The sequence below is a fragment of the Chiloscyllium punctatum genome, chromosome 42 (assembly GCF_047496795.1).
Source record: "Chiloscyllium punctatum isolate Juve2018m chromosome 42, sChiPun1.3, whole genome shotgun sequence".
NCBI lineage: Eukaryota > Metazoa > Chordata > Chondrichthyes > Orectolobiformes > Hemiscylliidae > Chiloscyllium > Chiloscyllium punctatum.
In genome coordinates, this window is record NC_092780.1 from 5,378,490 (window position 1) to 5,388,466 (window position 9,977).

Consider the following 9,977-nt stretch of genomic DNA (forward strand, 5'->3'; position numbering starts at 1 on the left):
GTAGACTAGTATTGAACTTTGGTTAGACTTCACCTGGAGTCTTGCACACACCTGATCATCATATTTTGAAGGAATGCTAAGGCAAGTTACAGGGATGATACTAAAAAATGTGAGAATGATGAGCTAGGAAAGTCTGAAAACGGGAGGCTGAGATCTTTAAAATAATGAAAGATTTTTAGTCTTGGGGAAAGTGTGTAACTAGAAGCCGTCCATGTAAGCTAGATACTTAATCACGTGAAACTCAATACCATCGGAGTGATTCAAGTGAGTAGTTAAGGGGTAAGCTAAACAAGAATAGAATCAGAGAGTCATACAACACAGAAACAGCCCTTCGATCCAACTCCTCCATGCTGACCAGGTTGCCTAAACTGAAGTAGTCCCATTGCCTGCCTTTGACCCATATCTGTCTAAACTTTTCTTGTTCATGTATCTGTCTAAATGTCTTTTAAATGTCATAACTGTACCCACCTTTATCACTTCATCTGGCAGTTTGTTCCATATACACACCACTCTCTGTGTAAAACAAATGCCCCTCAGGTCCCTTTTAAATCTTTCCCTTGTCACCTTAAAGCTATGACTTCTAGTTTTGGACTCCCCTACCAAAGGAAAATATCTTGGCTATTCATCCTATCTATGCCCCTCATGATTTTATAAACCTCTATAAGATCACCCCTCGGCCTCCTATGCTCTAGGAAAAAAGTCCCAGCCTCTCCAGCCTCTCCTTATAACTCAATCCCTCCAATTGTGGTAACATCCTTGTATATCTTTTCTGCATCCTTTCCAGTTTATAATATCCTTCCTTTACACCAGAATTGTGCGCAGTACTCTAAAGGTGGTCTCACCAATGCATTGTACAATTGCAACATGTTATTCCATACTCAATGCTCTGACCAATGAAGGCAAGCATTCCAAATGTCTTCTTCACCATCCTGGAGACAGTGAGGTCTGCAGATGCTAGAGATCAGAGTTGAGAGTTGAGGATTCCTGATGAAGGGCTCTGGCCCGAAATATGGATTTTCCTGCTCCTTGGATGCTGCCTGACCTGCTGTGTTTTTCGAGCAACACACTCAATTCTTTACCATCCTGTCTATTTGTGATGTCGCTTTCAAGGAACAGGATCTCTCTGTTTGATAACACTCCCCAGGACCCTTCCATTAACCCTGTAAGTCCTGCCTTAGATTGTCTTACCAAAATGCAACACCTCACATTTATCCAAATTAAACTCCATTTGCCACTTCTTGGCCCATTGGTTCATCTGATCAAGATCTTGTTGTACTCTCAGATAACCTTCTCCATTTTCCATATCCCAGCAATATGAGGGACAAGGAAATGGGGTGTGCTTACTCTGACAGATTTAGGTGAAGAAAGAGGGCAAGATGCTTGAGTGAAGCATCAACGATGGCATTGACCGATTAGGCTATACTGCAGTCTGTTTTTTGATACATGTTTGATTATAAATTTATTATTCTCTGCAGTTCAGCTTGATGGTTCATCAGAGCTTATTCTGGGCTAGAGTCTGGGCCGTGGACTGCCTTCATTTAGTAGCTAACTGGATGCCTTCAGAACAAGACGAAGCTCCATTCACCTCCCACCCTAGTCTTTACAGGCTTTTAGACTGGATCCAGCTTGTCATTATTGTGCTCAATTCCCTTTATAGCTGTTACTCTTTCTTCCGCTTCAACTTATTCTCTCCTTGTAACTCTCCAATATCTCTGCACTCCTCCAAGTTTGAGAGGTGATGGGCTCATGGTATTATTGCTGGATCATTAATCCAGAAACTCAGCTAATATTCTGGGATCTGGTTTGAATCCCAACATGACAAAATTCAATTAAAAAAACTGGAGTTAAAAATCTCCTGATTACCATGAAATGACCATTGATTGTTGGAATAACCCATCTGGTTCAATAATGTCCTTCCAGGAAGGAAATCTGCTGTCCTCACCTGGTTTGATCTACATGTGACTCTGGATCCATAATATGGTTGACTCTCAACTGCCCTCTAAAATGGCCCAGCAAGTCACTCAGTTGTATCAATAGGTTTAACATTTCAAAGAAACGAAACCATACAGACCACCTGGCATTGACTCATGCATTGGAGAAGACAACAGCAGAAACAGCTCTGTCAATCCCTGCAAAATCCTCCTTACTAATATTCGGGGGCTAGTGCCAAAATTGGGAAAGCTGTCTCACAGATTAGTCAAGAACAGCCTATATTCATACTCATGAAATCATACCTCACAATGTCTCAGACACCACCATCACCATCACTGGATATGTCCAGTCCCACCAGCAGGACAGACTCAACAGAGATGGTGGCACAGTGGCATACACTCATGAGGGAGTTGCCCTACGAGTTCTCAACATTGACTCCAGACCCCATGAAATCTCATGGCTTCAGGTTAAACATGGGCAAGAAAATCTCCTGCTGGTTACCACATACCATCTTTCCTCTGCTGATGAATCAGTACTCCTCCACATTGAACAAAACTTGGCAGAAGCAAGGGAACAACATGTATTCTTTGTGGTGGAGTTTTAATGTCCACCAGTAAGAGTGGCTCAGCAGCAACACTACTGATTGAACTGGACGGGTCCTAAAGGACATACAGTTTGTTCTGCTATAAGGTGCATTTCGGTAATGCAGATTTGCTGTAACGCGATTGACAAATTGGGGACATTTCTCTAAAGTGCAAGTGTGTGTTGGCCATATTGCGATTACATCACCAACACCTTAAGTGCTGTTTCTAAAGCAAGAGTTTTCTATAATGTGGGGTAGCATAAGAACGCAACCATCGTGTTATGGAAGAACTACCTGTAGATGCTAGACTGAGTCTGTAGCAGGTGGTGAGGGATATAACAAGAGGGAAAAACATAGTTGACCTCATCCTTACCAATCTGCTGGCTGCAGATGCATCTGTCCATGACAGAATCAGTAAGAGTGACAACCACACAGTCCTTGTGGAAACAAAGTCCTGCATTCACATTGAGAATAACCTCATTGTGTTGTCTGGCACTATCACCGTGCTAAATGGAACAGACTTTGAACAGATCTAGCAACTCAAAACTGGGCATTCGTAAGATGATGCAGGCCATCAAAAGCAGCAGAATTGTACTCCAGCACAATCTGTAACCTCTTGGTCCAGCATATTCCCTGTTCAACCATTAACATCAAGCCAGGGGATCAACCCTGGTTCAATGGAGATTGCAGGAGGGCATCCAGGAGCAGCATCAAGTATTCCTAAAATTGAGGTGTCAACCTGGTGAAGCTACCAAACAGGACTATTTGCATATCAAACAGTTAGGAGGCAAGTGATAGTCTGAGTTAAGCCAGCCCATAACTAACTGATCTGATCTAAGTTCTGCAGTCCTGCCACATCCACTCGTGAATGGTGGTGGGCAATTAAACAACACAATGGAGGAGGAAGGTCCACAAATATCTCTGTCCTCAATGAGGGAAGAGCACAGCACATCAATGCAAAAGGTAAGATTGAAGCTTTTGCAGCAATCTTCAGCCAGAAGTGCTGAGTGGATGATCCATCTCAGCCTCCTCCAATGGTACCCAGCATTACAAATACTAATCCTCAGCCAACTTGATTCACTCCACATGATATCAAGAAACAATAGGAGATACTGGATACTGCAAAGACTATTGTTCCTGATAACATTCTGGCAATAGTGCTCCAGAACTTGCTGCTCCTCTAGCCAAGCTCTTCCACTACAGTTACAACACTGGCATCTACCTAACAATGTGGAGAATTGCCCAGATATATCCTGTACACAAAAAGCAGGACAAATCCAACTCAACCAGTTACTGCCCCGTTAGACTACTCTTGATCAACGGTAAAGAGTTGGAATGTGTCATCAGCAGAACCTGCTCAGTGACACCTGGTTTGGGTTCTGCCAGGGCTACTCAGCTCCTCACCTCATGGACAAAAGAGCTGAACTCCAGAGGCGAGGGGAGAGTGACAGCCCTTGACATCAAAGCTGCATTGACTATGTGTGGAATCAAGAAGCCCTAGCAAAACTCGAATCAATTAATTATCAGGAGGCAAATTCCCCATTGGTTGGAGTCACACTTGGCACATTGGAAAATGGTCGTGGTTGTTGAAGGTCAGTCATCTCAGTTCCAGGACATCTCTGCAGGAGTTCCTCAGAGTAGTGTCTTGCAACCAATCATCTTCAGCTGCTTCATAAATGACCTTCCCTCCATAATAAGTTCAGAAGTGAGGTTGTTTGCTGATGCACAACGTTCAGCACTATTTGCAACTCCTCAGATACTGAAGCAGTCCATATTCAAATGAAATAAGGTCTGGACAATATTCAGGCTTGGGATGACAAGTGACAAATAAAATTTGCCCCAAACAAATGCCAGGCTATGATCATTATCAATAAGAGACAATCTAATCACCACCCCTTGACATTCAATGGTGTTACCATCGCTGAATCCCTAACTATCAAGTTACTGGGGGTTATCATTAACCAGGAACTCAACAGGACTCACCACATAAACACAGTACAAGATCAGGTCAGAGGCTAGGAATACTACAGTAAGTAACTCACCTCCTGACTCCCCAAAACCTGTCCATCATCTACAATGCACAAGTCAGAAGTGTGATGGAATACTCCCCACTTGCCTGGATGGGTTAACTCCAACAACATTCAAGAAGCTTGGCATCATCCAGGACAAAGCAGTCCACTTAATTGGCACCACATCCACAAACATCCATTCCCTCCACTAGTGATGCCAGAAGCAGCAGTGTGTACTAGCTACAACGTGCACTGCAGAAATTCACCAAAGATCCTCAGACAGCACCTTCCAAACCCATGACTATTTCAGTCGAGAGGGACAAGGCAAACAGATACGTGGGAAAACCACTACCTGCAAGTTTCCCTCCTGACTAGCAAATATATACCCATTCCTTCAATGTCACTGGGTCAAAATCCTGGAATTCCCTCCCTAACGGCATTGGACTGCAGCAATTCTAGAAGGCAACTCATCACCACTTTCTCAAGGGCAACCAGAGATGGGCAATAAATGCTGGTCAGCTAGTAACTCCCATATCCTATGAATGAAAGTCTGATTTCTAATCACAAGAGCTGCCTATATTGTTAACTTTTGAATTTCCTCACTGAGCTTTCAACTTTTCTGTTTCTCCCGCCTCATTAAGACACTTTTAAAAATGTACCTTCCTGAAGTGATGCCTTTACTCACTTAGCTTAATGTCTCCTTTGGCTGACTATGTCAATTTTTGTCTTATTGTGCTCCAGTGAAATGCCTTGGATGCATTACTCTGTTGTACTTAGTCAAATGTAAGATAATTTGATCCAGAATGTGAACTGAGTCTGGCACCTTGTCATTGTAGTTGTATATTTTTAATTGTTATATATAGAAGCATAAAACAAAGTTGCCTTTAAATGACTTAAGTAACATTATAATCCTATATTACTTTGCTCCACATAAAGGTTATGACCAAGTCAATAGTTATTGATTATTCTATGAAGTTAAGTAAATCAAAGTACACTTTTATCATTCATAAACTATGACTGAGAACCACCACAATATTGTATAACATATAAACAAATTAATGGTATTAAATGCAGAAATCGGTCCATACAAATATTTAGAGTACAAAGATTTTTGTGATTTATGAGTTAAGAGTTATTAACAGTTGATCCAGATGGCTCATTGCCCAGTACAATACTGACTCAACTCTGATTCAGTTGGTTTATTGGCCTGTTCATTTTACCTCGAGCTGTAGGCAGATGTTGCAGTCAGGACTCATGGACGAGGGAGTTTTCCATTCCTGCTCATAATGGTAAGGTCCTGGGGAGTTTTGCTGAGCAAAGAGACCTTGGAGTGCAGGTTCATAGCTGCTTGAAAGTGAAGTTGTGGGTAGATAGGAGAGTGAAGAATGCTCCCCTTATACCCGCCCCTAGTCCTGAAGAAGGGTTACACCCGAAACATTGACTTCTCCACCTCTTGATGCTGTCTGACTTGCTGTGTTCTTCCAGCCTCCTGCTTGTCTACCTTGGATTCCAGCATCTGCAGTTTTTTTGTGTCTAGGGTAGTGAAGAAGGTGTTCAGTGTGCTTGCTTTTGTTGTTCAGTGCATTGAGTATAGGAGTTGGGAGATCATGTTGAGGCTGTACAGGACATTGGTCAGGACACTTTTGGAATATTGTGTGCAATTCTTGTCTTTCTACTATAGGAAGGATGTTGTGAAACTTGAAAAGTTCAGAAAAGATTTACAAGGACATTGCCAGTGTTGGAGGGTTTGAGCTATAGGGAGAGGCTGAATAGACTGGGCTATTTTCCCAGGAGTGTTGGAGGCTAAGGACTGACTTTATAGAGGTTTATAAAATCATGGGGAACATGGACCAGGTGAATAGTCAAGGCTTTTTCCACAGGATGGGGAATCCAAAACTAGAGGGTATAGGTTTAAGGTGAGAGGAGAAAGATTTAAAAGGGACATCAGGAGCACCTTTTTTATACAGAGGAAGTGGTACACTTCCAACATTTAAAAGGCATCTGAATGGGTATATGAATAAGAAGGATATGGACCAAATGCTGGCAAATAGGGCGAGGTTTATTTAGACTATCTGGTCAGCATGAATGAGTTGGAGCAGAGGGTATGTTTCTGTGCTGTACATCTCTATGACTCCAATTTGATTGACAAGGAGCTTCAATCGGAAACATCTGCATCCTGGGTGAAAGAATAACTTGATTGTTAACTTTCCAGGATTGTCCTGGAGTCTCCTGGAATCGAAGATCAATCCCCAGGTTCACAGGTGTAAGCAAACCCAAGAAAAAAATACATTGCAATAATAAAAGAAGAGAATTTTTAACGTTCTTTGAACATTTTAAATTTATTAGTTACAATGATGATTTAAGCAACATCAACATTAATCCATGTCTGCCATGTTGCCATTCTAATTGGAGTCATGCAGAAAGTGCACCTAAAGGTCAAATAATGGTGGGTAAGTAGAAAATGGGTATTTCTAAATGTGAGACCAGATAATGAAACTCCCAGAAATGCAGCCATCATGAGTTGGCATCCCTAGGCTGGCCACAGCCTCCTTTGCAGAAAGGCCCCGCCAAAGTTTGTATCATCAATAATCACAGGTGAGGTGCCGGATGACTGGAGGTTGGCAAACGTGGTGCCACTGTTTAAGAAGAGTGATAAGGACAAGCCAGGGAACTATAGACCAATGAGCCTGACCTCGGTCGTGGGCAAGTTGCTGGAGAGAATCCTGAGGGACAGGATGTACATGTATTTGGAAAGGCAAGGACTGATTAGGAATAGTCAACATGGCTTTGTGCATGGGAAATCATGTCTCACAAACTTGATTAATTTTTTTGAAGAAGTAACAACATTGATGGGGGCAGAGCGGTAGATGTGATCTATATGGGCCTCATTAAGGCATTCGACAAGGTTCCCCATGGGAGCCTGATTAGCAAGGTTAGATCTCATGGAATACAAGGAGAACTAGCCATTTGGAAACAGAACTGGTTCAAAGGTAGAAGACAGAGGGTGGTGGTCGAGGGTTGTTTTTCAGACTGGAGGCCTGTGACCAGTGGAGTACCATAAGGGTCGGTGCTGGGTCCTCTACTTTTTGTCATTTACATAAATGATTTGGTTGCGAGCATAAGAGGTACAATTAGTAAGTTTGCAGATGACACCAAAATTGGAGGTGTAGTGGACAGCGAAGAGGGTTACCTCAGATTACAACAGGATCTTGACTAGATGGGCCAATGGGCTGAGAAGTGGCAGATGAAGTTTAATTCAGATAAATGCGAGGTGCTGCATTTTGGGAAAGCAAATCTTAGCAGGACTTACAGGCTTAATGGTAAGGTCCTAGGGAGTGTTGCTGAACAAAGAGACCTTGGAATGCAGGTTCATAGCTCCTTGAAAGTGGAGCCGCAGATAGATAGGATAGTGAAGAAGGCGTTTGGTATGCTTTCTTTTATTGGTCAGAGTATTGAGTACAGAGGTTGGGAGGTCATGTCGCGGCTGTACAGGACATTAGTTAGGCCACTGTTGGAATATTGCATGCAATTCTGATCTCCTTCCTATTGGAAAGATGTTGTGAAACTTGAAAGGGTTCAGAAAAGATTTACAAAGATGTTGCCAGGGTTGGAGGATTTGAGCTATAGGGAAAGTTTGAATCGGCTGTGTCTGTTTTCCTTGGAGCGTCAGAGGCTGTGGGGTGACCTTAAAGAGGTTTATAAAATCATTAGGGGCATGGATAGGATAAATATACAAAGTCTTTTCCCTGGGGTCGGGGAGTCTAGAATGAGAAGGCATAGGTTTAGGGTGAGAGGGTAAAGATATAAAAGAGACCTAAGGGGCAACTTTTTCACACAGAGGGTGGTACGTGTATGGAATGAGCTGCCAGAGGATGTGGTGGAGGCTAGTAGAATTGCAACATTTAAAAGGCATCTGGATGGATATATGAATAGGAAGGGTTTGGAGGGATACGGGTCGGGTGCTGGCAGGTGGGACTAAATTGGGTTGGGATACCTGGTCGGCATGGATGAGTTGGAGCGAAGGGTCAGTTTCCATGCTGTACATCTCTATGACTCTAGTGCTTCCAAATAAACCTGTTGGACTATAACATGGTATAATGTGATTTTTAACTTTGTACACCCCAGTCCAACACCTGCACCTCCAAATCATGTAAGGGAGAAACTCTCATAACATGAAAGAACTATTTAGATGTACCCTTGCGATGTCAAGGCATACAGGCAATGGGCCAAGTGCTGGAAAATGGGATTAATTTATATACTAGAGTCATAGAATAATAGAGATATACAACATGGAAACAGACCCTTCGGTCCAACCTGTCCACGCCGACCAGATATCCCAACCCAATCTAGTCCTACCTGCCAGCACCCGACCCATATCCGTCCAAACCCTTCCTATTCACATACCTATCCAAACGCCTCTTAAATGTTGCAATTGTACCAGCTTCCACCACATCCTCTGGCAGCTCATCCCATACCCGTTCCACCCTCTGCATGAAAAAGTTGCCCCTTAGGTCTCTTTTATATCTTTCCCCTCTCACCCTAAACCTATGCCCTCTAGTTCTGGACTCCCCGATCCCAGGGAAAAGACTTTGTCTATTCATCCTATCCATGCCCCTCATAACTTTGTAAACCTCTATAAGGCCACCCCTCAGCCTCCGACGCTCCAGGGAAAACAGACACAGCCTGTTCAGCCTCTCACTATAGCTCAGATCCTCCAACCCTGGCAACATCCTTGTAAATCCTTTCTGAACCCTTTCAAGTTTCACAACATCTTTCCAATAGGAAGGAGACCAGGATTGCACGCAATATTCCAACAGTGGCCGAACCAATGTCCTGTACAGCCGCAACATGACCTCCCAACTCCTGTACTCAATACTGTGACCAATAAAGGAAAGCATACCAAACGCCTTCTTCAAATCCTATCTACCTGCGACTCCACTTTCAACCAGCTATGAACCTGCACTCCAAGGTCTCTTTATTCAGCAACACTCCCTAGGACCTTACCATTAAGTGTATAAGTCCTGCTAAGATTTGCTTGCCCAAAATGCAGCACCTTGCATTTATCTGAATTAAACTCCATCTGCCACTTCTTAGCCCATTGGCCCATCTGGTCCAGATCCTGTTGTAATCTGAGATCCCTCTTCGCTGTCCACTACACCTCCAACTTTGGTGTCATCTGCAAACTTACTAACTATACCTCTTATACTCACATCCAAATCATTTATGTAAATGACAAAAAGTAGAGGACCCAGCACCAATCCTTGTGGCACTCCACTGGTCACAGGCCTCCAGTCTGAAAAACAACCCTCGACCACCACCCTCTGTCTTCTACCTTTGAGCAAGTTCTGTATCCAAATGGCTAGTTCTCCCTGTATTCCATGAGATCTAACCTTGCTAATCAGGCTCCCATGGGGAACCTTGTCAAACGCCTTACTGAAGTCCATATAGATCAC

The 9,977-nt window shown here is 43.1% G+C and overlaps 1 protein-coding gene across 3 annotated transcripts in view; it reads right to left on the bottom strand.

Annotated features, from left to right (window-relative positions):
* LOC140465683 (pro-glucagon-like) overlaps positions 1 to 9,977 on the bottom strand; it is a 46,513-nt gene that overhangs the window by 16,720 nt on the left and 19,816 nt on the right. The window lies entirely within an intron of this gene.